Here is a 19,066-nt window from a genome sequence, read left to right on the forward strand (position 1 = left end):
GCTTGGCAAGGTCCTCGGCTACATGAAGGATTAGAGGAGTGATGTAACTACCCTATTTAGTGCAGTGGAATGTTGGGAGCCCTGCCATTGCTTCTAATTCTAACCCCAATTTCTATTTCTAGGACAAACCTCTTTTCCAATAGATAGCGGAGAGCTCATCCCTACTCCTAAGGAAGGCGTTTCAGTCTTGTTCTGTTCGAGATGCACAGGAATACACTTCAGGGATTTGTGAGACACGGTGCCAGCAAACCAAAAAATTCATTGGTTCAACGAGGTCCTACTTTGCTTTCTACTGATGTGGTAAAAAGAATGACCAAAAGTAGCTTGGGGGAACAAAGCGTTTCATTCAATCAACAGCTAAGTCCATCATGAAGTGAAGTCAAGGCTGTAACTGAAACAATGGAGGCGCACTGAAAACTGGCTTGTTCTTTGTGGCTTGCTCAGTCTGCTTCCTCTGTCTCTGTCTCTGTCTCTGTCTCTGTCTCTCTCTGTCTCTGTCTCTCTGTCTCTCTCTAAAGATTTGTTTATTTTTTTATATATATGAGTATACTGTCACTGTCTTCAGACACACCAGAAGAGGGCATCAGATCCCATTACAGATGGTTGTGAGCCACCATGTGGTCGCTGGAAATTTAATTCAGAACCTCTGGAAGAGCAGTCAGGGCTCTTAACCATGGAGCCATCTCTCCAGCCCCAGTCTCCTTTTTTATACAACCCAGAAACACCTACCTGCTCATGGTGGTACCATCCACGGTGTGCTGGGAATCACACATCAACCATTCATCAAGAAAATGCCCATAGGCCAGTCTAACAGAGGCAAGACTGGAACAGAGGCTCCCTCTTTCTGCTGACTCTGGATTGTGTCGAGGTGACACACGACAGCCCACTCTACTCAGCTGCTCCGAGGGCCACACTGGGCACGTCGCTGTCTAAGAATACTTAGGAGATCTCTTGGTATCTTCTAGTTGCTTAGAACAAAATTGACCTCGTGTGGTGTTCGAGGTTTAAGAGTGGATGACGAGTTTACCTGAGTCAGGGAGAAAAAAGTCAAGAGGTAAACTTTCATTTAGCTTATGAGATTCTCATTCGCTTCTGGTCTGTACGTCATGCGTATGCCATTTTAAACACTTAAGAGTGACAATGTTAAGAAATAATTTTTTTTAAAGATATCACATGCATGCAGTGTCTACAGAGGCCAGAAGAGGACATCGGAGCTTGTGAAACTGGAGTTAGAGGTGGTTGTAAGCCACCCGGCTGGTGCTGGGAACCGACCCCAGTTCATCTGCAAGAGCAGCCAGTGCTTATAGCCACTGTACCATCTCTCCAGCCACATTTAAAACTATTTTTAAATAAAGTAACACCACAATCATTTAGTGTTTCCGTGCTGAATTGGCATGGTACAGAACTTTATCAGTATTGATTCTGTCCATAATCTTTGTTGAAAAAATTCTAATCACTTGATAAACAGTTCAAAGGGCAAATCTATAGAAAGGGGCTCTTAAAGGTTGGCATTTCACTGTATAGTGTGTTTATTATTAGAAAGAATTTGGTATATGTATAAGCTATATTTTGAGACTATCACACATGACATATAATGCTGGCTCGTGTTCTAGGCAAGAACATTACTACTGTAACTACATCCCCAGGCCTCAAAGTTTAAATAAAAAGGAATTCTTAATCTGGGTGTGGCTACACACACCCATAAACAGCACTTGGAATGTAGAGACAAGGAATAGGAGGTCAAAGGCATCCTTGACTACATATTTAAGGCTAGCCTGGTCTACAAAAGACCCTGTCTAAAACCAAAAAATCCAAAGCACCTATGACATAGACAATATGTGGGGTTTTTTGTTTGTTTGTTTGTTTGTTTACAATTTTAAGGCCCTATACTACCAATACCTTTCCATAACATAGATACATAGCTTAATTTTATTGATTTTTTATGTATACAGAATATTTCTATATTTTATAGTATTATTATCTCTCCTTCTCCCTTTTTATTAGTTCTTGGGGTAGTTTTGCTATATAGCCCAGGCTAGCCTCCAGCTTGTACTCTTCCTGCCTCTACTTACCAAGTGCTAGGATCTGGACATGCCCCTCTGTATGAGTAGTAGCACATAAGCGTTTTTAGGACTAGTGTTGGGGACTTAGCTCACTGGTAGAGCACTTGCCTAGCAAGCGCAAGGCCCTGGGTTCGGTCCCCAGCTCTGAAAAAAAAAAAAAAAAAAAAGAAAAGAGTTTTAGGACTGATGGTGTAGCTCGGTGGTAGAAAAGCACACAGCATGCTAAAGATCCTACATCCACTGTACCTGCTGAAGGTTTTTTAAAATCATGAAATGAATTCACTCTTAGAGCATTTAAATAGCATTAAAATAGACTTTTTACTCCCCAGGTAATTTTAACTATTCCATTATTGATGAACAGCTAAGACTGCTTCCATATTTCTGCCAATATGAAAGCTTACCATGGCAGAGTTTTGTATGCATAGTTCAGAATACTCAGAGAGCCTGAGAGGTACACGTTAATGTTCTAATACAGTCAGAGTTTACCTTGAATAGTCTATGCTCATTTGTCTCTCAGATGTTTTGGCTCTGGTATAAATCTTGCTAGAGTCTATGTCCTGTCTCTAGCAGCAGGGCATACATTTTTTTCCCTCTGTCTTTCATCACTGAACGGAAGATGGGATTTACAATCAATCATGGTGTGCATATTTTTAGGACACTTGCATGCAAGACACCTCCTTCTCCTCCAACCTGGAGGAGAAGCCACCATAAGTCACAGGAAGGCACCTCAGGAGCTTCTAGAGGAACAGGATACAGTCCCTTGTGAGAAGAAGCTGATTGTTCTCCCAGAGCTGAGAAGGACTCCCCCGGCCTCTAGTCCTGCCTTTGCCCTTTGTTCCCTAGACATTAGTTTCTTACACACTCATTCCTCACACAAACTACAGCTTCCTCTGCTCCAGGCCTTAGCCCAAGACCATGCTCACAAAGGTCACCTTCGCCTCTGTCTCTTTTGTATGTGAGAGACTGGTTTATGAATCAGTCAGCGCTTCTTAAAAGGTTTCTTCTGGTTACCTTCACTCTGTTCCTCTCACCATTGGATGGAGCTCAAAGATGAAGCACATTCTATGTGTCTCTTCAGCTCCTGTTTGTCTTCCTCATTTGATTTTTTTTTTTACCATTTTTCAAAGAAAAAAGTTTTGCTTTCTTTTTCTAGTAAAAATCCTTATTTTTACTTCTCCAGGCCCCATTGCCCCACAGACTTCTCAGATTACCTCCATCTGATCAACGTGAGATTGTTTTATCTAATCCTAGTAACATTTGTGAGGTGGAAACAATCGCTCTTCTCATTTTCTGCGAGGAGAAGTTAAGGTACAGAGATATTAAGGGACTTGTCTCCGATCACACAGGAAATGAGGTCAAATCTGGAATCTTGTCTGAATAATCTGCCTGAAGTAAATCTGCCTAAATAATCCTGTCTGTAGGAAATGCTCTTCTCATCAGCATACTCTGTCTTCTCTCTCTGCTATACTTGTCTAGCAAGATTGCTTTCCTTTAAAAGTAATAGAAGAAAATCAAATCAAACTGGATAAGGACAAAAGAAAAAATTTATAAGGTTCGTGAATCCTAAACTTGCCTAGGACAGGGTAGGTGCCAATCATACCTTAATTTGGGGTTTAAATGGGCTTAGGATAGGGCAGGTGTCAATCACAGCTTAATTTGGGGTTCAAGCAGTACCATGAGAAACCTGACTTACTCAAAAAGCCACCTGTCGTGCACACACTTTATTGTCAGACTGTGCACAACGGCTCAAAGATTACAGTGGTTCAAGTCCAGTTGCAAAGAGAGGGTCTGTTTTCAGGAAATTCTTATTAAAGTTTCCTTAGTCATTGTTTTCCTATCAGCTTCGGGCAGAATGACAGAAAGATGAATTCCCAAAGGAAGTTTAGTGCTGTTACAAGACCAGTGGTGGCTCCTGTCAACAGTTGTCCCTGGTGTTTCAACTCTAACTCTGGAGTCCTGGTTACACAGTCACACTTCCCCAACAGTGTAAGACTTTGACAGGACCCTTGGTTTTTCTTGTGTCATTTTTGCTAGTTTGACTGTTGTCATGGGTGACTGTGCTGAATAATTCCATGCCAACTTGACACAAAAATCACCTGAGATAAAAAAGCCTCAACTGAGAAAAATCCACCCATAAGATCACATTGCAGGCAGGGCATTGTCTTAATTAGTGATTGACGGAAGAGGACCCAGCCCATTGTGAGTGGTGCAATCTCTAGGTTGGTGGTCCTGGGTTCTATAAGCAAGCAGGCTGAGCAAGCCATGAGGAGAAACCCAGTTAGCAGCACCCTTCCATGACCTCTGCATCACGTCCTGCGTCCAGGTCCCTGTTCTGCTTGAGTTACTGCCCTCACTGCTTTTAATGATGAAGTGTTCTACGAAACTGTGAATGATACAAACCCTTTCCTCCCCAGGTGGCTTTGGTCATGGTGTTTCATCACAGCAATTTTAACCCTAACTGAGACAGTGACTGTCTAATGACAATGGTTTTATACCCTACGACCTCTTGGATGTCAATGGCCCTTTATCTACCTTCACTAAAGTGTTAAGGCTGTGTTTCCTACCAGACCAGGGCCTTTTTGAGACAGAAACTGGATATGAACCTCCCTGTAAAGTGTCTACTGTAGAGCAGCCTCAGAATAAATGCATGCCTGCTGGACAATGTGCTAACCCAATACCCCTTCCAGCACAGCCTGTCACTCTAGGGTTGTGGTGGAGAAAACTAACTGTGGAGTTGAAACTGATGGCGCACATTAGTTTTGTCAATCTGAGAGGACCTAACTGAAAGTAGTTGCACCATCTTATTAGTAAGATTCCGGCCAATGGAGGGAAGAGAAGACAGATCAAAGAAATGGTAACCAAGAGACTGAATTTGAAGGGGAGGCTTATTCGGGGCAACAGAAAGAAGTTGGGCTGTTAGAAATGCCACAGCGTAAAGTGCAAAGAGCACGCCAGATTAGACAGTGAGTGACGAAATTCATGCTGCAGTGACCCAGAAATGAAGAAACCCATTTCAGTGGAAGGTGAAGGTCACGAGAGGAAGTATAGTTCAGTCATCAAAAGGAGCTGCTTTTGAACCCTGAGAGATGTGAGTCATCGCTTAGCTCCCTTAGCAAAATACTTTGCAAATAGCCAAATGAAAAAAAGAAAATCAGTTTTTCACTTAAAAGACATTTTTAAGTGGGGGTCATGTTTACCGGCGAGGTTCTTTCAAGATTGACACTGGGCTGTAAGTCCAGCAAAAAGAATTATAATTAGTTATCACTATTATCGTAGAGTACATTGAAGCACGACAAGACCAGAGTCCTCAAGGCACCAGGAGGTCTTGTTAGGAGATGATTGAAGAAGCCAGGCCGTTGAGAAAATATGACGTAGAAACGGAAGTCCTCACTGATCTCAGAGAAGTGACCTAGAGAAGAGGGAGAGGAGGCAGAACCACTGCCAGGCCAAGGCTTGAGGCTGGGAGGAGATATGTCTCTTAGTTGAGGACACCACACTTGGGAAGCCAAACCCTTAGCTCTCCCGCCTCTGCTGAACAGCACAGAAAATCATGCAAATCCATCTTCTTAATCGGAATGTCCACAGACCATACACATCACTATTAAGCAGATTTCTGCACAGGAAACTCTTTTGCACATTTAAATCTCTCTCCAATCTTCTCCTCTCAAGGAAGTTCTTTGTTTGCACAATCAAATGCTGCTCATAATCCTATGAAATTATAGATTTTAGTCAGATACTTGCTATGAAAACCACATGACACTAAGTGTGCTCATGGTACAGCAATGGTCAGCAGGCACTCGGCTCTCGCTTGGTCTTACGGTTGAGGAAAAATGCTCTGAGTAGCTAAATACTCCATCGGAAGAGAAATCCTCGGGAGTTGTAGATTCAGAATTCTAACTCATGCCTTTCCTTTTAGTCAGTACTATGTTGCTCACAACTGCCATGTTTTTTGTTTGTTTGTTTGTTTGCTTTGTTTTCTAGAAATAAAAGCATAGTGCTGTATTAAAAATATACAATGTCAAAACCAAACACATTTCACAAACACTTAGTTAAATGAAAGCTGGTCAACTAAAGGGAGTGCTGGGTAGGTGTTCATGGCATTTGGCAGCCTTCCCACTATGATGAAATGATTCAGGAAAATGTCCTATGACCTATTTCCGAACACCTTCTTCCCAAGCCAGAGTGAGAATGAACTTATAACTTGATTTCGCAATTAGAATCCAATCAGATGCCATTAAGAAGGCAAGAAACCATGGCTTTGGGGGCTCCAACTACTTCTATATATCCTCAAGGATGGGTTGGATTAGCATAATTTTTTCAAAACCAGGCACTTCATACAAATCTTCTCACCCAGCCTGGAGGTCCTGATTTCTAACCTCTCTTCTTGTCTTACAGCCTCTCTGATCCCAGGCACCAAATAGGCAATGTGCACTTCACTCCCACCTCACTGCTGTCCTGTGTTCACTGCTAACGTCGGGTCCCTCCTCGACACCTACCACTCTTGAGCTTGCTTTGAGCTTGACTTTGAGTGTAGAATTTGGAATGGAGATTCTGTACAAAATAACCTTGGGGAAATCACAATTTTAGGCTTGACTTTTTATTCCCAAGAAGTCAAACCCTGCTGGTTTGGAGTACAGGTAAAGTTAGCCCTCATGATGGAGAATATGGAGAAATAGACTGATGCTGATCTATCCAAAATGCTGTTTTCCACACTCAAACTAATACTGACACAAGTTCTTTTGAGACCTAAAATTCATTCTCAGAATTAAAGGTCCTATAAAGGAACTTAAAGTCAGTTCTAATAGTAATACATTGTCAGTGTTATTTTTATGATTGTCCCTGAGTGAGGACAGCTGTACCAACTGCAGGAGTCTCTGTCATCTTCTACACTTTCTTGAAGGCCCTGTGACATCAAGTCACTGAATCTCTTAGGTTTTCCCCTCACTCCTGGGTTTGGATTGGTCAAGAATCCAGGGTTTAGTCCAAAACTCAATGCTAATGGAAGGAAATGTTAATGGCTCTTATATTAGTAGTTTCTTTGGGATAAAGTTAGAAGATGTCATAAACTACTGAGGAATGACATGAACACAAAACATGCTTTGATCTAATGTCTCTAAAGGGAGGCAGGATATTTTCTATTCACCATTTTGTCTCTGTAGAAATACTTAAACACTCACTCTGTGGCAACTGAGAAAAACACTTTATGACTTGAATTGGGTGCCTTGAGTTATACAGAGAAACTCGGCTGGTGTCAGATATGAACAGCAGGAAAGGAAGATGAACAGTAAGGGTGATGTTTCGGGGACAATGGCGGGGTTCAGACAAGTTGAAGGCTGGGATTGAATGAACTTCACTGAGAATGGAGACAACCACTCCTCTACTGTATTTGAGCTATGTGCTTCTGTGACTCTTTGAGATCTTTATTGTTTAATTAATTAAAATAAGTTCACCCAAATCTCCTCTAACTTATTTAGAGAGAATGATGAAGTTGTAGACAACATTTGAAATATTCTTAAATTTTCTTCTGCATCTCCTAGACTTCCTTTGCACACAGTGTCTTTTCCAAAGATGTCACATCAGTTTTTCCCACTCACCATGGGCTCATGCTACCTGATCTTTCAATTTCCGTCAAACAGTGGCATTTATGCCCCTTCCTTTCAAAACTGTCATCACCCAGCATAACATAGCTCTATGTGACAACCAAGAGTAGGGACAGCTAGCTCGTTCCTCTTTCAAACCACACATGCTCTCTAGACCTAGATTTTACTGTGAGGAAGCCCAGGTTGCACACAGAGACCTTCTACACATGGTGTTGGCTGGCAGAGCAGTTGAGGTCCTGGCTAGCAGGCAGAGTTATGTGTCAGTTACACAGGAACGGGAGCTCATGAGATGACACCAGTAGCCAGCTCCACCTCGCTATAACTTCCTAGACAGTCACAGGCTGAGAACTGTTCAGCCGTGCCAAGTCGACGTTGCCCCAGGAATCGGAGAGTGAACAAATGGCTGCTGAGGTTTTACTGTGCTGTGTTCAGAGTGATTTATGCAAAGTTTTCCAAGAAGACTCAGTCAAATGGAAGCTATAAAAACAAGAATGAATTTAATTATAGAAAAGGCGTCCATTGTTGATATGAAAATAGAAGGATGCTACACATTATGTCAAAAGAAAGAGCTTTTAAAATGAAGGCTGTGGTCTTCATTTTCCCGTTAGCTTCTTTACAATTCTTTTGAATTATTTTATTATTTTGTATATGTCAATGCACCACATGTGGCCCTAGAAGGCCATGTCTCATCTCCCTGAGCCTGGAGTCACATATGGTTATATACCACCATGTGGGTGCTGGGGATTGAACGTGGGTCTTCTGCAGAGCACTGAGTGCTCTGAGCTGTGATCCCTTCAGCTCCCCAACCCCATTAACTTCCTTTATGCAAATAAGTGGGACCGAAGACCATCTTTTCTACCATATTGTCACCACTGGAGGTCCTTCTTGTATTTTTGCACTAGAGCAAAGGTTCAGATAAGGACAGTACATTTCCTGTTTCCCCTTGTCTGTCTATGTCTGCATGTTGTTAGAACTAATACTAACGAGGCTTCCATACCCTTCTTTTATTCTCCAAAGGATCTTAGATTGGGCAGTAGATTACATAGTCATTATGCTCCAAGGTAACTGACCAAGCACATAGTCACACAGCTCATTACTCCTGAATTTCCTCACTTGAACTGAAAATGACAGTAAAAAATTGCTTCGTGTTGATTAGCCTGGTGAGATCCTACCCATGAATTATTCTCTAAAGAGAGGTGTGATGATTAACATTGACCATCAGCTTGACAGATCTGGACTCACGTAGGAGACAATGTTTGGACATGTCTGTGAGGGTGTTTCTAGATTGGGTTAACTGAGGGAGGAAGACCCACTCTAAATGTGGTGGCACTAATTATGGGCTCAGTTCTGGAAGAACTAGAGAGAATGATAATGGGACACCCTCATTCCTTTCTTTCTGCTTCTTGACTACAGATGAAATGTTGTCTCCAGTTCCCGCCACTGCTTCTTCCCCATAATGAACTGTACACATCCTCAAAAGTTGAATAATAATGTCTTAGGGTTTTACTGCTGTGAACGGACTCCAAATCAAGGCAACTCTTATAAAGGATACCATTTCATTGGGGCTGGCTTACAGGGTCAGAGGTTCAGTCCATTATCGTCAAGGCAGGAGCATGGTCGTATCCTGGCATGTGTGGGGCTGGAAGAGTTCTACACCTTCATCCAAAGGAAGCTAGGCACAGACTGGCTCTTAGGAGGAAGGTCTCAAAGACCACCCCCACAGTGACACACTTCCTCCAACAAGGCCACACCTCCCAATAGTGCCACACCCTGGGCCATGCATTCAAACCACCACAAATAATAAATATGCCTTTCTCTTCTTATATTTTTGGTTATGAGTCTAGTCTTTTTTTTTTTCTTTTCTTTTTTTCAGAGCTGGGGACTGAACCCAGGGCCTTGCCCTTGCTAGGCAAGTGCTCTACCACTAAGCTAAATCCCCAACCCATGAGTCTAGTCTTTAACGGCTGAGCCATCTCTCCAGTCCCACCTTTCTCTTTTTAAGTTGCCTTTTTGGTTATTTTACCACAGCACTGATAAAAGTAATATACTTTTAGGCTTCAACACATTCTGGTCAGGGAGTCCATGTGCTTTTAGGTTCCACACCTGACCATCACTATGATGAGTGTACAAAGATCCTGTATCCATCCTGATGTTGCAGTGTTAGGAAGCACAAGTGGGCAGTAATCAGAGAGTATCAACAACAGGGAACACGATTGCTCTGTTCTCGGAACAGGATGTAATACAGCTCCCTTGGGTGAAACATTGTTACTCATCTTAGGCTAAGGCGGCAAAGAAATAAGGAGGAAAAGTCTGTAGTCTAAAGCCCAGAGTTATCATTTGCTACATAGATTGGGTTTTGCCTTGCTACAGAGAAAAGAAATAAAAAGTCCAAATGCAAGACAGCTTGTAGGGTGCCGGGATTAATCCTGCAAGCTTAGACAGTTTGTGCCACAGTGAAATGAGCAGGCATCTTGGAAGTTGTGCCGACCGATAAACCCTCTGCTCGGGAAGGGGGCCAGATGGCTCTTTGTTCTACTTTTAAACGCATTCAGGGAAGGGAACTCTACTGTTGTCTTCGTCTTGGTGATGCGTGCCAAGCTCTTCAAATTTTTACATCAGGAAAGTTCTGTTTAGATACACATAGTTCTTTTTTAAAAAAGGCAATTTCATATACATTATCTCTAATATTGGGGAGATAAAGAAAGCTGAAATTTTTAGTCAAAGTACATACTGGAAATGTATAATAGCTCCAGTTACTTTTAGAATTCATGAGATTGCAGTCTCTCTTTCATAACTCTTTTGCATTTTGGAAAAAAAAATGTTCGTTCTGACACTTTCCTCAGCCCTCTGCTTCCTTTTGGCAAAACACCCAGAGGGCTTTGCTTAAGCATTCTAAAAGCTTATTTATTGTATGTGTATGGGTATTCTCGCCTGTATATATGTCCATGCAGCATGTCTGTGCAGGCCTGCAGGGACCTGAAGAGGGTGTCAAATCCCCTGGAATGGGAGTTTCAGACAGCTGTGAGCCATCAGGTGGGTGCTGGGAATAGAACGGGGGACCTCTGGAAAAGCAACCAGTGCTCTTAATCGCTGAGCCATCTCTCCAGGCCCTCCTTAGGCTTTCAGCAAGCATTTTAACTCTTTTGTCAACATTTTAACTTAAGTATGTCTTCGGTGTGTATATGTATGTATGTGGCAGACATGCCTATGCTATGGCACCTGTTTGGAGGTCAGAGGTCAGCCTGAAGGAGTCGGTTCTCTTATACTATTATTGGCTGTCAGTCAGGCTTGGTGTCAAGGGCCCTTACCCACTGAACCAGCTCACCGGCCCCCTTTGTTTGAATTGAATACAATTACCCACCGTAATTGGTATGTGGGTCACCTTCCACTGCCCTATGTTTCATTTGATTATATTCACCAGCAGAGCATGATAATCACAGGGAAGGACTCAGTGCACGAAGCGACCACGGAAAAGCCATGTCCTCTGGCTCAAACACGTCGGCAACCTTTCGGTGGTTTTAAAAACGACTTTTCATCCTCACTTTTCTAACAATGTTCTACAGACCCTAAATTATGCCTCAAAAGTACGTAGATCCGAGGCACAGGCAGCTGACCCCGCTCATGTCTGAAGAGCTGGCCTGTGCGTAAAGAACACGGAATGACAGAAGCCAGTCATTAGAGAGAGAGCATTAGAGAGAAAGTAAAATTAAGCACATTTCCCATATCTGTATTTTCTTGAAAACAGAACATTAGGGGCCGGAGGGATGGCTCAGCGGCTGGGAGGGCGTACTGCTCTTAAGGAGGACTCGGGTTCGATGCCGAGCTCCCACATTCCAGGTTAACAGCTGCCTGCAACTGCGGTTCTACAGGATCCACAGTCAACTTCCTGTGCTCCAGGGATGTGCACTAAGTCACGGAAGCAAATACATACAAGTAAAATTAATAGCAAGCAAATCTTTTAGAAATGAACAAAGTCAATTAGTACAGAATCTTTACCGGCAAAAGCTGGTCCACGTTTTCCAGGATCTATAGACATCCAATACAGAACCATGGGCACTTTAGTTAGAAGTTATTTTAGGGAGCCAATTTCTCACCTTCAGCTCCCTGTTCGTTTTCTCTAATTCCAATACTATCGAACACACTGTGTGTCTGGCATAGTTCGTAGGCTAATGGACGCTAATCTGCTCTTGGACTTCTTTTTGTTAGTGGAGAATAGTAAATACCACAGCCAGGGCCACGCAGAGTAGGAACAATCAACAGCCTGCTGTTGGCAGCCACCGTGATTCATTTCTTATTGTTAAACATTGCTGCGGAAATCTGTCAACCGGTTTGAAGGTCAGTAAATATGAAACCCAGACCTCATGCTGGAAAACAGCGGAGAATCATCAGAAAACCATTCATTTCCTTAGCGGAGATAATGAGGCACTTGCAGGGGCCTAATGCGCTCACCCGGCTTTCCCTTACACCTTTAAGTTCAAGGATAAGACTTTTCCCCCCTCTGTGGGAATAACAAAGCTTTATAATAACTTTAGCCTTCAGACGACATAATAGGATTAAAAGGATATGAAACGTGTCCGGTTGAACAGCGTGCACTGAGCCTGTACCATGAATAGAGACCTCTTGCCTGAGGCTAGAAGCTTAAGTGAAAAGAAGAAGAAGAAAGGGAAGAACCAGCCAGAAGACAGGAGCTTGTCCTGAAGTACAGCAGCTTGAGGAGTAGGGGGGATTCTAACAGAGTGGTCTCCAGAGCCCAGATCTCCCTTCTGTCTGGATTTTGTGGTTCTGGTTTATTTCAATTCCAACTTCAAAGGCATCTCCATTTCCTGACTGTCTGCCATCACTCTCCCCGTCTTACCCTGTGTAGAAGACCAGAACCATGACCAGGCACACAAAGATAACATGGTGCTACATTAAAAACACTCATCAAAGACCGCACATGCAGCTCCTAACACGAGTGATTCAATGTGAATTTAGTTTCAGACTTTAGTAAGGCTTTTCACATTTAAAAGATCATGCAGACGAGAATTACTGCCTTTAGGTGTGATCTCCCAAATTTTGGGTTTTTGAAATGTATCATTAGCGAAGATCCGTCTTTTTTTCAAGAAAAATATTTAAGACTTACTTGTTTTTATTTTACAAGCACTAATGCCCAACATGTATGTACGTGAACTACATGTGTGCAGGGCCTGCAAGGACCAAAAGAGGGCATCAGATTCCCTGGAACCAGAGTTACAGATGGCTGTGAATTACCAAGTAGGTGCTGGGAACCCAAACTGGGTTTTCTGCCAGAGCAGCCAATGCTCTTACCCCTAAGGCCATCTCTCCTCACCCCATTTAAATAAAGGTGATTTGACAAGAATACAGCTAATACTAATTCTTTTGTGTGTGAACATAACATGTTTTATACAATCACACCTTGGGAAAGTGTTTCTGAGTGCCACTTACTAGTTATTAGGGATTATAATGTGATCAGGCATAGGAGACTATGGATGGACTATAAATGGTTGTGACCCATTCCGTCCTCTTCACGGAGATTCTCAATATGTGGATTGCTATGGAGGCTGTTCTGGTGGACTCGCTAAAAAGACAGGAAGAGTAAGGAGGGGCAATCTTATTCTATGTTGGAACAAGATTCCCGCTTATGAAGAGTTCATAGACTTCCTGTTGGCTCCTGCTAGGCCAGTATAATCTATACTTCTTTTACAAGAAAGAATGTCCCTTCAACGCCACAGTAGGAAGTGAGGCTTCAGGGACAACTGTTCTGTGACATGTAAACTCAGGTTGACATGAAAGGTAGGTTTTGGGGGGTCAAATGTTAAGGTTGAAAAGTTCACAGAGGCCATCTAGTCTTGCTAGCTGAACAGCAAAGGGCTCAATGAGGGCCTTCCAGCTCAGGGCTATGACTCACCTTACAGCCCCATTCCAAGATGGGATGGAAGTGTGAGCCCCTGCAGTCAGTGCGTTCATATAACCCGAAACTCACACTCACTGTATTTGAACCCACACCCTCGTCATTAACCTCTCACTCATCCCCTCACCCATTCATTCAGCAAACATCTCTTTAGTACCCGCCCTTCATGCATCAAGAAGTGGCTAGTTCTCTGGAAGACACTTTGAACCCCCGGGTCTGTAGGATTTATATTGCACTCATATTGCTAGATTACCCTCTGGTACAAATTTAATGTTTTGAAAATAATTAACTGTTGAAGCACACCACCCTTGCCAAGCTGTGAACTGTGAGGGTGACGTCATCCTTCTGTAGGGCTCCCGGATGAAGCCAAACCGCCATCTGCTCAGTCTAATATGACTTGCCACACTTGTTAGCCATCCTCCCGTTGGAGTGGAGCATGCCAAGGTGGGCGCAGTGGTGACTGAAAGCTGCTGGTGGGGACTGCAGAGGGAGCTCACCCGCTAAAGCGTTTGCTTTGTAAGCTCAACAACACAGTTTCAAACCCCAGAACCCATGTTTAAAAGCAAATGTCAGGTATGATGGTGTGTGCTCGCAATTCCTGCCCGAGGACCTGCTGGCCAGTCAGTCAGGCTGGTGGAGTCAGTGAGATCTTGCCTCACAAAAGGTGTATGGCACCTGAGAAACAACAGCTCCAGCTGCCTTCTGACTCCACACACATGCATACAAATATTTATCTTTGTGCACACATGTGTGCATGTGCACACAGACACACACACACATACATACACACACATACACACACGCACACATGCATGCACACACACACTGAAATGCTCTTAACATCTACCCAACTAAATCAATGTGTTGCCAAACCTGTTGGGTTGTGAATTCCCTTTCAACATGAACTGGCGCCTTTGAAATGCGATATAATTCAAGACAATGGGTTGAATCAATAAAAATATGGAGCACTGTGTGTATGTATCTGTGTTTTTAAAAGCCATGCCCCCTCTTTTGATAAAAGAAAGCTTGTTTAAAACGTCCCCTTGCCTTCTTTTCTGCTCCAATCCTGTGCACTTACCCACACCAAACAAGGGCTAAAGACTTTTTTCCATCCAGAGAAACCACCTTGGAATGGACGGACCTGCTGAGCCTTAATAGTCAATTAACTCCCCAGGTGAAGTTAATTGGGCCTCAAACTTGCCTCTGCCTATTAGCTTGAGAATCTTGGGTTCTCTAAGTCTGAAGAGAAAGTTTGGTTTTTCAGGACCCCTGGTGTCTCTGTGGAGGCGACATCCTGTGGCTGACAAAGTGGACATGAAATGCCCTTTGCCTGTCCTCCTCCTGCTTCTCCTTCCCTTTCAGTACTGCTGGATCAGGTCTTCTCAGAGCCATACTTTCTGTCATCAACACCCCAACAGGAAGCCACTAGGAAGGTTTATTGTAGCAGTCCAAGGGGCTTTTCCCATCACCTGGGAAGGCACGGAAGCAGGAGAGAAGGGCCAGGTAGTTGATTACACATTGGCATTCAGGAAGGAGAGAGTGAGCAGGAAGCCTGGGCTATAAAACTCAAGGCGCCCAAAGGTTCCCCATTCCCAGATAGCTCTGACAACTGGGGAGCAGCTGTTCACACCCCTGTGGAGTCTGTAGGGACAGTTCCCATTAAAACCCCAACAAGTGGCCTGTTGGGACAGGTTCATTTCAAACACGAGGGGTAGCTAAATTGCATTTGCCGAGAGGCACGTCAGTGCCAGCTTCTCTTCCTTGTTCATTATAATCAAGCCGTGGGATCTGATATTAGAATAATTTGGAGTAAGTTAATTTCCTGCCACTGAGGAACATCGGGTCTGGGGTCCACATTCAGATACCCTTTTCCTTCACCTGTGATTTGACGCAAAACTCCCCTTTCCTTTTTCGACCTGCAATATGGGTTTGATTTTATAATAATTTCCTATATTCACGAGTGGCATATCATAGTACAGAGCATACTGACTCAAACCAGCGTCCATATTGATGAGTGCCTTCGTTCAACTTCATTTCTATTAACCTGTGAAGAATTTAGATTAGCGAGTGCCGTCTCTTAAATTTAACGTGTAAGTTGTCAAGGATAAATTGCCCACTGCTGGAGACTCACGGCAAACACAAACACTTGACTTTCGACTTGGTTTTGAATGGGAGCTTTGCAAGAAGCTCATGGCTTGGAAGTATAGTTCTGAACTGGAAGAACCCCTCAGGAGAAAAAAATAAAAACAAAACAAAACAAAAACAAACGCCAACCCTTTAATACGGACATAGAGAGGTCAGAATCGTGCTGTTTAAGTTTTGCGTTCACGGACTGGTGACGGTGTAGCTGACTGACTGACTGGCAGGCATCAGGGCGGCAGCCCGCCCCACTACTCTTAGACCCAGCCCATGGCATCGCCTGCCCCAAGCCCAAGGCTGAACTCACACAGAGGTTCTCTCATATCCAAGCTAAACTGTTCAAAGTGGGGTTTCGATCATTGGTGACAAGGTTCACTGCCTTAATTTCCTTTCTTCTTGTTACGATTAAAAACATCGACAAGAAGTGATTACAGGACCTAGATTCACCTGGGAGACCAAGCTCTGGGTGCATCCACGAGGGAGAGGGTTTTAGATTAGGTTGAAGTTGCAAGCCCCACCTAGATGTGGGTGTCACGGTGTCATGGCTGGAGCCCTAGAGTGAATTAAAAGGCAAAGCTTGCCTGGGCACCAGCACCAGCCACTTCCTGCTTCCTGACTGCAGATATCATGTGACAGGATGGAGGCCCTGTGACCCGAGGCCTTGTGAGCCAGAGAGACCCCTCCATCTTTCTTTAACCATATTTCTTTCTCCTCCGAATTTCACCACAGCGATAGGAAAATAAACCTAGGCACAGCCTGCTTGCCTGGTGCCCCTACTTAAGATTTTTACTTGGCCTCAGGATTTGAAGCAAAGTAGTCCTCCAAGGTGACCGCCAAACGTCCTGCAGCTGCAGCATCTCCCTGTCTTCCCACACACCATGCCAAAGCACGGCCCCTGCCTCTCGGGTGGGATCACCTCTTTCATCCATTATCACACAGTTCAGTGGGCATTGCCGGAGAGGTGATTTCTTTACTCTCCACATTAGAAACAAAGGTGGGAAGGGCAGTGTGAGCATTTAGACAACATGGTGACAAGATGGGTATCCAGAAAGCACTAAAACTCTCTAACACTGGACGCCTGGGGAACGGTCAGCTAAAATCCTTCTTAGAAGGGGGAACAAAAATACTCACAGGAGGAAATATGGAGACAAAGTGTGGAGCAGAGACTGAAGGAAAGGCCATCCAGAGACTGCCACACATGGGGATCCATCTCACATACAGTCACCAAACCCAGACGCTATTGCAGTTGCCAGCCAAGAAGTGCATGCTGACAGGAGCCTGATATAGCTGTCTCCTGAGAGGCTCTGCCAGAACCTGACAAATACAGAGGTGGATGCTCACAGCTAACCATTGGACTGAGAACAGGATCCCCAATGGAGGAGTTAGAGAAAGGACTGAAGGAGCTGAAGGGGTTTGCAACCCCATAAGAACAACAATATCAACCAATCAGACCCCCAGAGCTCCCAGAGACTAAACTACCATCCTAAGAGAACACATGGAATGACCCATGGCTCCAGCCGTATATGTAGCAGAGGATGGCACTGTCGGGCATCAATGGGAGGAGAGGCCTTTGGTCCTGTGAAGGCTCCATGCCCCAGGGTAGGGGAATGACAGGGCAGGGAGGTGGGAAGGAGTGTGCAGGTGGGTGGGGGAGCACCCTCACAGAAGCTGGGGGATGGGATGGGGGTTTCTAGAGGGGAAACCAAGAAAGGGGATATCATTTGAAATATAAATAAAGAAAATATCCAATAAAAAAAGAGAAAAGATGTCTGATAATGGACATATGTGGATAAATCTGTTATATAATCATTTCCAGAAAATGGCACCTTTTTGTGAGTCTACATAAATACAGCACTCGAACCAGAAGGGGTCCCTGTGTGTGCCTGTTTATGCCCGTGAGCCAGCCTGCCTTTTTCTAGAGAGAATAAAGCAGGTCACATCTGCCTGGTGACTCCTCACAACTCCTAGAACTGCTCGGCTTCCTTCGACCCGCCCCTCCTCCGCCTCAGAGCCCAGACCACACCCACAGCACGCAGACTTACCAGAAAGTATCAGAAGCCAGCACCCACATGAGAATCTGCTTGGTGACTTCGTCTGTCTCTGCATTGGAAAGCTGAAACCTAGCTTTTAAAGCAACATATTATATAAACCTGGAAATGTGTCCTACATTTTCCAGAAGGTTTGTAGTCTGTGCTGAGTCGCCACCTTTAACTTATGATGCACAAGTGACTGTGGCAAATCCAAGGATTCTGGGTGAGGGCACCATCCTCAGATGCTCAGGTCTTCCATGGGTAATTAGCAATCTTTTCAGAAAGGCCTCTCCACACTCCTTCAACCCCACTATGCACTTGGTATGCCATGAAGAGCCAGCTTTGCGTCTGACGGTGGCCCACGCTAAAGTAGGACTAGATTTACTTGTCATAGTCTGATCTCCATTGTAGCCTAAGTTTGTTTCTTTCGAGTAGTTACTGAATGCTCTTTTCCCCCTTTTTCTCCCTGCCTCCCTCCCCTTCCCTCTTCCTTCATAATCTCATTTAGTTCTCAGTGTGGACTTGAACTTGAAATGTATCTGATGCTGGCGAGGATGTGGAGAAAGAGGAACACTCCTCCATTGTTGGTGGGATTGCAGACTGGTAAAACCATTCTGGAAATCAGTCTGGAGGTTCCTCAGAAAATTGGACATTGAACTGCCTGAGGATCCAGCTATACCTCTCTTGGGCATATACCCAAAAGATGCCTCAACATATAAAAGAGACACGTGCTCCACTATGTTCATCGCAGCCTTATTTATAATAGCCAGAAGCTGGAAAGAACCCAGATGCCCTTCAACAGAGGAATGGATACAGAAAATGTGGTACATCTACACAATGGAATATTACTCAGCTATCAAAAACAACGAGTTTATGAAATTCGTAGGCAAATGGTTGGAACTGGAAAATATCATCCTGAGTGAGCTAACCCAATCACAGAAAGAAATACATGGTATGCACTCATTGATAAGTGGCTATTAGCCCAAATGCTTGAATTACCCTAGATCCCTAGAACAAACGAAACTCAAGACGGATGATCAAAATGTGAATGCTTCACTCCTTCTTTAAATGAGGAAAAAGAATACCCTTGGCAGGGAAGGGAGAGGCAAAGATTAAAACAGAGACTGAAGGAATACCCATTCAGAGCCTGCCCCACATGTGGCCCATACATATATAGCCACCCAATTAGACAAGATGGATGAAGCAAAGAAGTGCAGACCGACAGGAGACGGATGTAGATCGCTCCTGAGAGACACAGCCAGAATACAGCAAATACAGAGGCGAATGCCAGCAGCAAACCACTGAACTGAGAATAGGTCCCCT

General features: G+C 44.0%; 1 long non-coding RNA gene across 1 annotated transcript in view; it reads right to left on the reverse strand.

Moving 5' to 3' along the window:
- Positions 1-19,066, reverse strand: part of LOC102548648 (uncharacterized) — a 132,100-nt gene that overhangs the window by 551 nt on the left and 112,483 nt on the right. The window contains exons 3-4 of the long non-coding RNA XR_015635774.1: positions 2,073-2,207; positions 730-1,027 (exon numbers count right to left, since the gene is read on the reverse strand). This is a non-coding gene — a long non-coding RNA (uncharacterized LOC102548648). The remainder of the gene's footprint in view (positions 1-729; positions 1,028-2,072; positions 2,208-19,066) is intronic.

The sequence above is a fragment of the Rattus norvegicus genome, chromosome 13 (assembly GCF_021556685.1).
Source record: "Rattus norvegicus strain SHRSP/BbbUtx chromosome 13, alternate assembly SHRSP_T2T, whole genome shotgun sequence".
Classification (NCBI taxonomy): Eukaryota; Metazoa; Chordata; class Mammalia; order Rodentia; family Muridae; genus Rattus; species Rattus norvegicus.